Source organism: Marmota flaviventris, chromosome 2 (assembly GCF_047511675.1).
Source record: "Marmota flaviventris isolate mMarFla1 chromosome 2, mMarFla1.hap1, whole genome shotgun sequence".
Taxonomy (NCBI): Eukaryota; Metazoa; Chordata; class Mammalia; order Rodentia; family Sciuridae; genus Marmota; species Marmota flaviventris.
The window spans coordinates 125,059,436-125,073,974 of record NC_092499.1 but is presented as its reverse complement, the minus strand read 5'-3'; positions in this window follow the sequence as shown (position 1 = coordinate 125,073,974).

The window sequence follows — 14,539 nt, the reverse complement described above, 5'->3', positions numbered from 1 at the left end:
TGGAACATACATCAATACAAATAATATTTAAATGAATAAAAATTGGTGGTTTCTAATGATAAAAGGAGAATTTCTTCAGAAACTCCTAAAAATTACAAATATGTATTCACCAAATAATAGAGCTTCAAAATTCATAAACTAGAGCACGATCCTGGCAAATCCACAATAATAGATGATATAAGTGTCTCTCTTAGTCACCGATGGGACAAATAGAAAGTGAAAGCTATAAGTACATAAAGATCTGTGGGACACCATCAAGTGACTTTCCCTTGTGTACATTTTTAGAACAGTATTACCTATGATTGCAGAAAATGTGTTCTTCTCTTATATACATAGAGCATTAACCACAGTTGATCATCTGTACAAACATAAAATATGTCACAATAAACAAGAGATCAAAATAGAATGATGCTACAGTTTGAATGTCCCCACTCAAACCCATGCTGAGATTCAGTCTCCTCTGGGAGATTTTAAGAGGGTAGAAACTTCATCTGTTGTATGGGAAGGTGGGACCGGGGATGATAATTAAGGTTAAATGAGGCCCTAAACGTGGGTCTCTAATCCAATGGAACTGTGGCTTTATTAGAAGAGGAGAAGCAACTTGAGTTAGGACATTCTGTATTACCATGATACCCTGAACCCCTGTGTCTCTGCAGTCTCCAGCAGCACGAAGGACCTTAGCAGATGGGGCCACTAGACTTTGAACTGTCCATACTTCAGAATTGTGAACCAAATACCCCCCCCCTTTTTTTTTTCTGGTAGTGTCTCTTTTTTCAAAAAAAATTTTTTGGGGGATGCATACCAAGGATTGAACTCAGGGGCACTCAACCACTAAGTCACATCCCCAGCCCCATTTTGTATTTTATTTAGAGATGGTCTCACTAAATTTCTTAGTGCCTCTCCATTGCTGAGGCTGTCTTTGAACTCTCAACCCTCCTGCCTCAGTCTCCCAAGCTGCTGGGACTACAGGTGTGCACCACTACACCTGGTTAAATTTTTCATTTGTTCTTTTTAGTTATACATGACAGTAGAATGTATTTTGACATATCATACATACATGTAGTATAACTTCCCATTTTTGTGGAGTTACACTGGTCGTGTATCCATATATGATCATAGGAAAGTCATATCTGCTTCATTCTACTGTCTTTCCCATTCCCTTCCCCTCCCCTTCCCCTCACAACCCCCTGTCCAATCAGGTGAATTTCCCCACCCCCACCCCTGCATTTTGAGTCAGCATTCCCATATCAGAGAGAATATTCAGCCTTTGGATTTTGGGGGATTACCTTCCAAATAAACCTTTATTCTTCATAAATTACTCAGTGTTCAGTTATATCAGGAGAAAACAGACTATGACAAATGGAGTATGTTCTCTGACCACGATTAAACACATATATACACACTTCTAAATAAGCCATATTCCAAAGAACTCACGAGTTTCATACTGAATGATTATGAACAATGCATCAAAGTTCGAAGGACACAGCTTGTGATGGCTTTGTAATGTAAAGTGTGCTTACATTTCTCAAACTTTCCTTCATATAATGCACCTACATTTCTCAGAACTCCCTCCCCTGCATGATTTTCATTGGACTAGGCAACAAGAGAAATTATCATGGGAGATTTTGGAGGGCAGAAGTAAAACATCAGCCATTTCGTAGCTGACACATACTGCTGCCGATGTGCCAAGTCGCCTCTTTGTCATGACACAGCATCACTGCACCTACAATAGCTCCACCTTCCACCCACCAATTTCTAACCCATGGTGTGTGCTTAACAATTATATGATAATAAAAAGTTAAAACAAGTGAATTTTAAAATAAATATTATGAAGGTATCTTCCTTTCTGAAGTCAGTTAAACTATTGTTTCTTTGCTCTCACAATCCGTTCCAACTATCTTTGTTTTAATTATTATTTTTTATTTACTTTCCAGTTTCATCCAATAAAGCTTATTTCTTGAGTACAATAATTCGGTCTTGTTCATCTTTGTTCCTATTTTTAAAAATTAAGTATTCATTTATTTATTCCCTTTAATCTGAAAAACCTCACTTTTACCTATGATAGTTATTTTAAGGCATTTAATGAAAATCTTTTTGTTTGTGTCAACTTTTGAAAAAAAACATGCATAGTGAAATGTACATGTATTTTATTGAAAATAAGGTTTAAAAATTAATAATCTCAGACTAACTTTAAGAAACGACAAAGAGAAGCACAAATTAAATCTCTTAAGGAAATGAAATAAAGACTGAAAGGGAATAAAAAAAGTGATGTGATAGAAAAACAACAGAAAATTTAGCTCCCTGAAAAATGGATGATATTGATGAACCTGTAGCAAAAATAACAAAAAGAAATGTTCTCACTGAACGTGTTTAAAAGAAGGTTCTTTTCTTCGACACTCAAGAGTCTGGGTTTCATTGAGTTGCTTATCGCCTCACTCTTGCTGAGGCTGGCTTTGAACTGAGATATGAGGTTCTCATATCTCAGCCTCCGGAGCCGCTGGGATTACAGGCCTCTGCCAGCACAGTTAGCTAACAGAGCATTTTCAGTTTCCCTTCTAGTTCGCATATCAATCAGAACGCCAGCTGTATCCTTGGCTCAGACACTGCTCGGTGCTGAGGCTCCTTTTCCTCTCACACCACACACGAGATTCACTGGCAGGTTGTCAGTTCTGGAACCCCAATATATCTGAATCAGAGTACTTTTTACCACCTGTCCTGCCTCCACCCCAGCAGAAGCCTCATCATATATCACCATGTCATCCCAACGACTCCTGCCTTGTCTGCCTCCATTCACCCTTGGCCCCACATGGAGTTCTCCACAAAACTTACAGAACAACGTTTCAATTACAGTCACCAGATGATGTCATTCCTTACCATGTTTGCCACGGGCCCATCTAAACTGCAGAAGGCACTTTCCTTGCCCTCTCTGTATCTCAGCTTCTTTCTCTCTCAGCTCACTTCTCCCATTCTCTGTGCCTGTAAGGCTTGCCCTGACTTCCTTGCATTTCTTTTAGCTCTCTACTTAAATGTCAATGCTGCAAACAGGTCTTCTTGTGACCACTGAGTGAAAACAGCTTCCAGTAAGAGCTCTTCACACTCCTTTCCCTTTCTTGGTCTTATTTTTTCCTGAAACCCCTATTGTTACTTTATGTTTACTTAGTTACTTTCTATGCTGTGTCTCCAGAGTTAAAATTCCAAGAACCATCAAGGGAATTGGATTGCTTGTCTTCTCCATCATCAAATCCTCCAAACTCTTGAAGAGAACTCCGGGCATGTAAATGATCAATGAATGAATGACTGAATGAAGACGGGTATCAGAAACCTGAACAAGGAACAGGTAATAATAAAGAACAAAGTGGGAAGGCCAAGATCAGAAAATAAGGTAGTATGTAAATTTTTCTCAATATTTATGTAGCACTAGTCAAAAAATATTTCAGAGATGGTACATGTTATAAAAGGCACAATAATTCTTTCCTAATATGTATATGAGCATAAAGCTTGTTCTCCAATTTTCATCAAAAGTTACTAAGAGTCAAATGTACACATCAGAAATAATATCAATTGAATTAAATAGTCTGATGGAAATAACCTATGCATTGAATTAGAGAGTATGTTGTTAAAATCTAAGTAGGCTAGAAACTAGAAAATAATTTTACTTTCTGTAAAGATAATGGAACAAAATAAAATAAGATGAAGATCAAGTATCATTGGAATATTTCATAATTGTTTTTCTGTTTCTTCCCTAACTTAGGAAATTAGGAATTTTCCCAAATATGGCACATTAATTCCTTCCTCCACTAAACTTTTAATACTAAATTTAGGTTTCATCTGCAACAAGCTTCACACTTAGCCTGGGTTCATTCTTGATCTAATATCAAATGACGAAGTGCCTTTTAAGCATTTATTTTCCAATGGATAAATTTTTAAAAAATAAGTTTTGAACATTCAAAATGGCCACAAAGGTAAAGAATGTGTGCAATTACAGGGTTATGAGCACAGATCCTTTAATATGGCAAGCAGAGCCAAAGTCGTGGAAACAATCCATACCAGTGAGACTATTCACAGAAATTCCTTGTTAGAAAAAAATGGAGGCAATCCAGAGAGCTTTGAAGAACAATTTTAATCCTCCAAGAAAGAATTTGCATGTATCAAACATTCCTCAGCCACATGAGCAGCCTTGGTTTTCACAGCAGGAGGGTGACCATATACACTTTGGGGGCCCAAATGTGTTCTGTCAGGGAGTGTGGTGGTGAACCTGCTATAGTTAACAATTCTCAAAATCTTGGCTGTACAAAGCCATTGCTATGGATGATTGCCTGATAGTCCAGCAGACCATTCATCCTTCTAACCCACCAAAACCTATCCCCAGGCTAGATTAGCTCTTGGGGTGATTCCACCTCATTTCAGTCTTTCCAAACAACTACTTTTCTGAATGTACTCCCAGGTAACTTTATTTTATAAAAGCATCCTATAATAGTATGTTCAGAAAAATAGTTTTCTGTGAGAGTATAAGACTCAATTCTGTGAAAATATTTCAGTAGGCAATGCAGAGTTTAAAAGTATATATGTACCACAATTATATATGTGTAATAAGAATTGCAATGCAAAATAAAAATAAAAAACAAAGTACACGTATAAAGGCATGAATTGGCATGAACATACTTTATATACAAAGATATGAAAAATTGTGCTCTAAAAAATAAATAAATAAAAATTAAAAGTCAATATAAAATATGAATGGACAAAGCATTTACTCTTTAAAAAATTTTTTTTTCTAATTGTAGATGGACAAAGTGCCTTTATTTTATTTGTTTATTTTTATGCGGTGCTAAGGATTGAACCCAGTGTATCACACAAGCTAGGCAAGTGCTCTACCACTGAGCTACAGCCAAGCCCAGCATTTACTCTTAATGTTTTCCCTTCACCATCTCCCTCCATCCTCACAGGTGACCACTAATACTGGTTTCTTATATTTTCCCTAGAATTTTCTAAGCAAATAAAAATACCATTTTATTTTTTTCTTGTTGTTTTTCTTTTTTTTTTTTTTAATAAAACACATATCACACACATTCCTCCATACCTAGCTGTATTTGATGATTACTTCCTGGACATCTCTTCATTTTTTTTTAATATTAAAAGACGCTCATTTTCTACATTTGGGTGCTTTTTAAAATCACCATGTCTTTTTATATTGCTAGGCAATATATGTAACATTTCACATTAAATTTGTGTGCCTTTTTAATTTTTTTCTTTTTGCACGGGATCTCACTAAGTTGTCCAGCCTGGCCTTGAGCTCACAACCCTCCTCTGCCAGCCTCCCAAATTACTAGAAATACAAGCACACACCACTGCACCCAGCTTGCCTGACTTCTTTTCATGACAAATTCACTTCCTGATCTGCATCTCAGTTATAATGAAATTAAATCACTTTTTACTTTCTTGATAACACTGAGTAATTTAAAGATAATTATTTGATGAGCTAAATGAAACTTGAATTTATATTTTAGTCAGATTATCATTGATATTAAAAAAAAAACCCTCAGAAAAGCAACTTAAAGGAAGAAAGTTTTACTTGGGCTCACGGTTTGGGAGGTTTCAGCCCCTGATTACTTGGCTCCATTGTTTCTTGGTTTGTGACGAGGCACAGCATCATGGTAATGATATATGGTAGAACAGGAGCCCATCTCATGATAGCCAGGAAGCAGAGAGAGAGAGAAAGCAAGGAAGAGGCAAGGGACGAGGAACACCCTTCTAGAGCATGCCCACCTGCTCCCCAGAACTACCACCTATGCTTGAGTGCGCACCCCCACGCACGCCCTTGCTGCGGAAGGCCTGGGATATTGGGATTTTCAAAGTTACTAATTCGTGTCTGAGATGGGAGAGAAGAAAGAAAAGATCTGAGCTAGGGAAGGGAAAAGGGTATAGAGAAGACAAGAACAAGGGCAATGAGGAAGAGCAGAGAATGCATACAATATTTTAGATTGCAATATAATTCTAAACAAAGCTGCCAAACTAATTATTGGGGTTTTCACTTAAAAATCCTTTGCTTGATTATATTTAAGTATTAAATTTTAATCCACAGAAGTTAACTTTTATGTCTTCAACAAATACTTATATGCATATATTTTTGACAAAGACAGTTTTAAGCAAAATTTCATCCTGCAATCTGATTTTTTTATTTATAAATATAAAATTGGTGCTTTCATTCAATATCTTGCTGTATATATAGCTACAGAATGAAGAGACTGCATTTTTAAGCACATATAAGAAACTGACTGCAGAGTCTCACTCGGAGTGTAGTTTTACAGTTTGTATGTACCTGCACACATTAAACTTTTATTTTTAATTTATTTTTAACTGACACATAAAAATCGTGCACATTAATGGGCTATCACATAATGTTTCAATACTTTATATTTATGTACATTATATAGCTTAAATTTTTTCTCTTTAACTTTAAGTAGATAATGCTGGCAAATATTTGTATGTTTAAAATATTTTAAGCCATTACAAAGGGATTTTGTTGGAGCTACATTGTAAGTGAGGATAGAAGATAGCACAAAGCCAACCTGGGGGGTTGAATCAAGTATCAGCCACAAGATGAAAGCCAGTCATCTCAGGGGAAAAAAAATCCCATTTTAAAATTACAATATTTTCTTGGTTCTAAGAAAGAAAACCAGGATGAATGCAATATGAAAGTTTATTTGCTCTCTCTTATAAAGCTTATCAGGAAAAAACTTGGGTGATGACAATACTACCAATGTTATTAGCTACCCTGATTTAAGCTGTGTTTCTCTTTGTTCATAATCACATATATCATTTTTAGGACTACACTGGACACTCTAAATCAGTTTTGAAACAATCCCAGTGCTTGGTACATATCCAAAGGAAATGAAATCAGCATGTTGAAGAAATATCTGCACTCCCATTTCATTGCAACACTATTTGCAATAGGCCAAAATATCGAATCAACCTAAGAGTCTATGAATGGGTGAGTGAAAAAAGAAAATTTAAATGTGATACAAACACACACACACACACACACACACAATGGAATATTATTCAGTCATAAAAAGGATGAATTCCTGTTATTTGCAACAGTGTATGAACCTATAGAACAATGTGTTAAGTGAAATAAGCCAGACACAAAAGGGCAAATACCAAGTCATCTCAGTCATGTGTACAATATGAAAAAGTTGATCTTATAGAAGTAGGGAGCAGAATAGTCATTTCCAGGGGATGGGAGGGGAATGGGGAGAGACTGGTCAGCAGATACAAAGATACAGTTAGAAAGCAGGACTGAGATCTGATGTTCTTTTGTGCTGTAAGTTAATCATAGTTAACAGTAATGATTGTATATTTCAAAATAGCTAGAAGGGAGAATTTTCAACTTTTCACCATAATGAAATGATAACTGTTTGAGGTGATGGGTATGCTAATTTCCTGGATTTCATGATTATGTACATGTACCAAAACATCTTTCTGTGCCCTGTAAATTTTTTAAGTACTGTGTCAAAAATAAAATTTAAAAAATAAACTGAATTAACCACAATAAATAGATTTTGATGAGCAAAAGTAAACAGAATTACCTCGCTATTGAGAGTCAACTCATCAACATGTTCAAAACCTTAATTTCAGGCATAAATAACATTCTTTCTTTTCTTTTCTTTTCTTTTTTTTAATACCAGGGATTGAACCCCGAGGAACTAAATCACTGAGCCACATCCTTAGCTCTTTTTATTTTTTATTTTGAGACAGCATATCACGGAGTTGCTTAGAACCTTGTTAAGTAGCTGAGGCTGGCTTTGAACTTGGGATCCTCCTGTCTCAGCCTCCCAAGCTACTGGGATTATAGGCTGCAACACCACACCCATCATAAATAACATTCTTAAAAGAAAAATTAATGTACAAGCTTCTGATTTTGTACTCTACATTCCATGACAAAACATAGAAACAAGTGAAGATGCATTCCACAGTTCATATTTCATGATTGATCATTTTTATCCTATTCCTGTAAATGTATATTTATTTAAATGTTTGATAAAAAGTGATTTTAGGGTCATTAAACAATAACAATCATGACTAACTCTGCTAATTAGGTTAAGTGAATAAGAGTACCAAGGTTTAGAAAAAGAATATATGAAGTGCCTATGACAAAATTATTTCACTAAATTACTTCATATCACACATGCACGCACGCACACACCCCCCCCCACACACACACATACACACACACAAAGAATAATGAAACAAAAAGGGTAAATGGAAAGCCAGTATGATGACTCTACAGAAATTCTTGGTACTCTGCAGATTTTCTTATGTCTGAATTTATAACCAAATGGAAAGTTACAAGTGAAACAACGAAACAAAGAATGCAATTAATAAAGCAGTAAGGAATTACAATGAGGCATACAGAAAGATATGTCACAAATCCAACAGAATCAACAGAAAGAAGAAAAAGAAGAAAGCATGGAAGCTTCTCAGGAAATTGAGTTACCAGAGATGGACTTTAAAATAACTACACTTAAAATCCCAAAACAATAATATTCAGAACTGAAGCACTGAACTTCAAACTCTTTAAAAAAAACAGAAATTCTAAAAGCAAGCAATAATAAACACTAAAATTAAGAACTAGATGAAAAAAAAAAAAAAACTCTGGAGGGTACACACAAAAAAAATCTCAGGCTACAGTTCATCCAGGCTGAGGAGCAGGCACACAGTGGTGCTGCAGCCAAGTGAGAGAAGGGTACAGGAGCAGACAGGTTCAACTGAGGGAGGCAGAAAGGCAGGTGCACAGTGCCAATCTGGGTCAAGTGGGTGGCACAGGAAGTTGTTGCCAGGCTGGGACTTGAGCTGTAAGATTTGATGCTCTAGGTATGGAAGGCAGGAGCAGGTGCCTCTTGCAGAAATGCAGGAGAAACAATAAAGATGCAAAACCAGAGAGGCCAAGCACAGAAGCCCTTCCTTCCCTCCAGGTCCTCCAACTCACCTCCCTGGTACTCCCTGCAGGGGAGCAATACTTACAGGTGTCACCCACAGGGCAGGGAAGGGAAGGTGATTTGGAGCTCATTGCTGGCACAAGCCTCTCTATCCTGTCAGTGAGAACAGCCAGACAAGTCTTCTGCTTAGTCTGTGAGCTTGTGAGCTCTGCCCCCTTGGGAGTCATCTCTTCGGCTTATTTTGCTAGGGGATCCTCTCATATGGCATCTGCTTTCCTCAAATTTTTGTGGTCAATGCTTTCTTCTACATTTTTTGTCTTATTTTGAATTTTCATATTACGTGATGGAGAATCTCTCTCAACACCTCAGCAGACAGACTCTGGAGAGGATCTTCCCTGCCAGGTGAGGTGCACCAACAGGTTTTGTCCTGTGAGTGGTGGTCCCTGTTCCCCTGGGCTGGGGTCACTTCTCAGAGACCTACCCTACCTCTCCCTGAGGGAGAGGGTTCTCCTGTGGGCTTCCAAAGCTTTGTCCCTCCTCCTTAGAACCCCAAGGTCTTCCTCTGGCCTGAGATCACTCTCTGCTCTCCTTTCCTGCCATTAAGCCCATCTTCCTCCTACTTCCCTCCGGCTGGCATGTTGGCTTTTTTATCTTTAATTTTTGTAAATATCCTTTTTTTGTCATTTCCCATAAACCATGGTCTGTATTAAATAAGTGGTCAGTCTTCATTTTAATCTCTTATTTTGCATTTTCAACTCCAGATCCATTTCAGTTTTCTCCTCTGAGCTCCTAATGGCCTTGGCTGTAAATGCCTTGAGTCCATGCCATAGTGACATAGTTAAACAGCATTTGCAGAATGTTTCGGCATTTTCATTATAACTTGAAAGAACAGACTTGGGGCAACTGCTAGGGTTTAGAGAGAAGGGAAAATGTAGAACCAAAAATGAATCTGAGTTGTAGGTCTCTGAAGCTGAAAAGATGTGCAGAGAAAGGTAAACATGGAGGAGGAGAATCGTTTAGTAGGGAACGTGACAGGTATGTTCAGTTGGAAAATGATTATTGTATAATTTGTTCTAAAGATGTATGAAAATTTTAATGTAATTTCTTGAACTCTAGAGAGTTCTTTTCCTGAAGACACAGAAATGGAGATTGCCCTTGCCTTTTTGAAGCTACTTAAGTGTGATTGGTTTGCCTTCCCACTAAGACCTTTGCTCTAATTGGTAACCTCCTCTTATTTTTAAATCAAGGCCAAGGCCACAACATGGATTTTCATAATAAATGCAAGCAGTCTAAACTTGACCTCAAAAGATGTGAGCTATGTGTGCACAAGAACCAGTTGAGCTCTCCACTGGAGTTGGTGGGATTCATTTTCCATGTTGAAGAAGTCTAATGGCCTTTATGTGTGTGTCTCTCTCTTTGCAGGAACTATTTTTATACCTTCACCCATTTCAACATCTCTTCTTTGCTTTTCCTTTTAATCTTTAGCTCAATAGTCAGTTGCACAAAATTGTTCATTCTTTTGGTGGGTGGGGGCATAAATCTGTGAGGAAAGGGAAAGGACTTCCAAACATGGATTAAGTAGGATGATGACCCTTCTAACACTGCCTGGTCTGTAATCCTCTGGATGATGCTAAAGGCAGAAATTTGCAATCCCATGATGGTCTTGCTTACTTGGCAAAAAACCCGACTGGTATGTCTCTCCAGCATTTTCTGTTCATTATCTCCTTAAAGCTTCCAACTCTATTTAGAGATGGTTACAAAGGCTAAGGACCAAAAAAAAAAAAAAAAAAAGAGGTAAAAATGTGTGAGGCCCTGTGTTCAATCCCAAGCATGAAAAGGAAAAATAATTATCACAATTAGATGAATCCCATGTGTTTATTTGCATACAGGTCAATAATATATTATTTGCTCATCAACATTTATCCAAATATTTTTGGCACCCCAAAAGATATCCTGATATATAATCTTGCTTTCATTCAACATAATATTGCATTTTCATTCTGTTGCCCTTAGTTCTTTACAGCCTCATGTTAGTTTGTCCCTGAAAACTTTCTTGATTAAACGGAAGTAAAAGTTCTCATGCCTGACTCGTCTAAAGACACCTTTAAAACATTTCGTTGTATGGTGTATATTCCCCCAAGCAATCCCATCAAGAGAATATTAGTTTTTTCCAATTTAGAACACAGTCCTTTATGTACAAATAAAAGGAGAAAAAACTAATAAATGCCTATTTTGAGATTATTCTGTGAGGCAAATCACAGGTGCTCAGAGCCTTTCATAAAACAGCCACGTGGTTCTAGCTCCCTTGGATGATTCACTGAAAAAACAAGATCTTAACAAAGCAATTTCTTCTTTGTGGTGGGTCCCACAGTTTTCCCCCTCCAGCTGTGTGGGCAAAGCGCTGGTTTCCAGCGGGGCTGAAACGTACCTTCTGTCACAGAATAAGGATTAACGCCACAGCATACATTCCTCCTCACCTCACACCTCCCCACCAGAACACAGGGCCCATGATTTATATCCTCAATAATCTCTTATAAAGCTTCACACTCCAAAGTGCTTCACTCTATGTCATCACTTTGAAACAGCAAAGCCACAGTCCCAGGCCACATATTCATGCTTGAATTTATAGGCACAGACTTGGAAAGATGTATTGACTTATTTCCTATCACAAAGTTATACAGTAGCACCCACTTACCCGAGGGTGACGGGTTCCAAATTCCCCCAGTGGATGGCTGGAACTGTGGATGGTAGCCAACTCTTTATATACTACCCTCTTCCCCTAAACATACAGTCACAGTGATTATCTGTTACTGTAACAGATTGTAACAGATTGTTATTGTAACAGTTGAGCTACATCAACTTAAAAAGAGGCCAGAAGTATTTTGGCTCACAGTTTTGGAAGTTTCAGTTCATGACCAATTGGCTCTAGTACTTTGGGCCCATGGTGGTGACATAAGACACTGAGGAGAGAGAACATGGTGGAGGAGGCCTCTTCATCTTATGGAATCAGGAAGCAAGAGAGAGAGAGAGAGAGAGAGAGAGAGAGAGAGAGAGAGAGAGAGAGACAGACAGACTATTGTACCACAATCCTTCAAGGACATGCCTTTAATAACTTACCACCTCCCACTAGGCCCCATCTTGAAAGACTTCACCACCTCTAAGTTTCACCAAATAGGGGACTGAACCTTGGGCCTTTTGGGGATTTTCCAGATCCAAATTGCAGCATGTCTATACCTATGATAGAGCTTGATTTATAAATTACGCACAATAAGTAATCAACAACTCACCAAAAATGAGATAGAATAATTATAATAATTATTTTAGTCAGCTATTTTGCTGTATGACTAAATGACCCAAACAGCACAACTGTAAAGGAGGAAGAGTTTACGTGAGGGCTCCAGGTTTCAGAGGTCTCAATTCATAGACAGCATGCTCCATTCTCAGGGCTCCAAGTGAGCCAGGATCAACAGGGCAGAACAGTGTAGCAGAGGGAAGTGGTTTACGTGGTGATCAGGAAGCAGAGAGGGAGACTCCATCTCCAGATATAAATATATACACCAAAGCCACACCCTAATTCCTACCTCCTCCAGCCACACCCTACCAGTGGCCAGTCACCATTCAGTTAATCCCATTAGGGATTAATTCACTAATTAGGTTAAGGCTATGACCCAATCCTTTCTCCTCCAAACCTTGTATTGCTTCACATGTGAGCTTTTGGGGGACAACACATCTAAACCATAACAACAATACACTGCAATAAAGCTTCTTTAAGTGTGGTCTCTCTCTCTCTCTCTCTCTCTCTCTCTCTCTCTTAATACATCTTATTATACTGTGGTAGAACACAGGTATCTGAAACTGTGGAACTCAAAACCACCAATGAGCAGTGACAACTGTATGTGGAACCCTCAGAGCTAAAGAACTGGAGCCAGAACACAGGACTCTCTACTTCTCACATTTGTTCACTAAAATATGAACCTGTTCTACTCTATTTTTTCAGATTAGGATTCCATCTATATTTCTTCTTTTGGAGATTATTATTTTTTATGATCAATTCCAAACACAAAGTATAAAGACAGAATATGAAATCATATTTTATTTCCCTGTTAACACTATATATTCAAACTGTGTTTCAAAATACTTAGGCAGATTAACAATCCCAGTCACTGCCTTAGTTCAAATATTCACTAAGAAAAGATTCAAGCAACCAAAATCCATTGTGAGACACCTTCTAGGGGAAACAGCTACGTTGTTATATATAGTTTATTAACTTGGTAGGTTAATTTCCCAATATTTAGCAAGTTTGTTTAAAAATTACTATTCCCATTGGTTTGCAGTGACATTAATATAAATGCATTACTTTCACTGTAAACAAAACACTTCTTAAAAGATAGTTATGGGTTGTGGCAGGTAGTGACTACGGCTGCTGGGATAATCCTGCTCAAAGCCAAAGAGACAGGCAGGCTCAGAAAAGCATCAACTGCACAACCATATTCTCAACATGATGCTACCATTTCCCATGCCTTTCCATACATACTCCTCTTGTAATGCAGAGTAAATTATTTGTTCAAATTGGAGGAAACAGTCAAGATGATTGAACAATCTTCATTTCAAAGTAACATCATTAAATGAGAAAGAACTTCCTCAAGTTTGTTACATTTGTTTGAGAGATAGATTTAAGTATTTTCTTCACTACATGTAGGACTTCATCTTTAACAAGTTGTCCTTAGCTGAGACCTCCTTAGTCATCCCAATGACTCTGGAGGCTGAGGCAGAAGGATGACAAGTTCAAGGGCAGACTCTACAATTTAGGGAGACCCCATCTCAAAATTAAAAATTTTAAAAAGGGCTGGGTATGTAGCTCACAGCATGCCTGGGCTCAATTTTCAGAACACTTGTACACACACATACATAAACACAGATACACGCAAAAGTTGTCTTTAATAGAAACACAACCAAATGAATTTCTTGTGTATCAGAAACAGACTTTCAGCCAAGGCAGGGGACATCTTTAAACTTTCTCCTTCCCCTTAACCCAGACAATACTAAACATGCTTATTAAACCAATAAAAAAAAATCTTTATTAAGTGCTCAGTAACCAGGACTGAACAGATTATTGCTTCAGAACAGGTCCCGGTCCTCACAGAGATAGCAGGCCAGGACAGAAGGCAATGCTGCACCCGAGGAGCACTGTGCAGAGCCAGGCTTTGGAGAAGGAGCACAGGAGTGCGGTGGGTTCACAGCATCTCCGTCACTCAGACTCACACACACACTCCACAGCAGTCAGGGTGTACATGCTGTGCACATGTGACCACCATGCAATTAGAATCAAAGACCACATCCCTAAGGAGAAAGGTCTCTCTCCGGACAAAGGACCCAGGAGAGAGAGGGTGGGCCCGCGGGGCAAGGAGGCATAACAATTCTGATTCTACAAGATAAGTCTCCTGTCAAGGTTGGCTGTCTCAGCAAATATGAGAGAAAACAGTGTTTGCTAAGCTCCCCACCATGCCCAGGCCAAAGGCCTCCAGCCTTCCTCCCTCAAATAACATCCTTTCAGTCTTATTATGCTTTGGTTTTATTGATGGGAAATCAGGTGGCAGTAG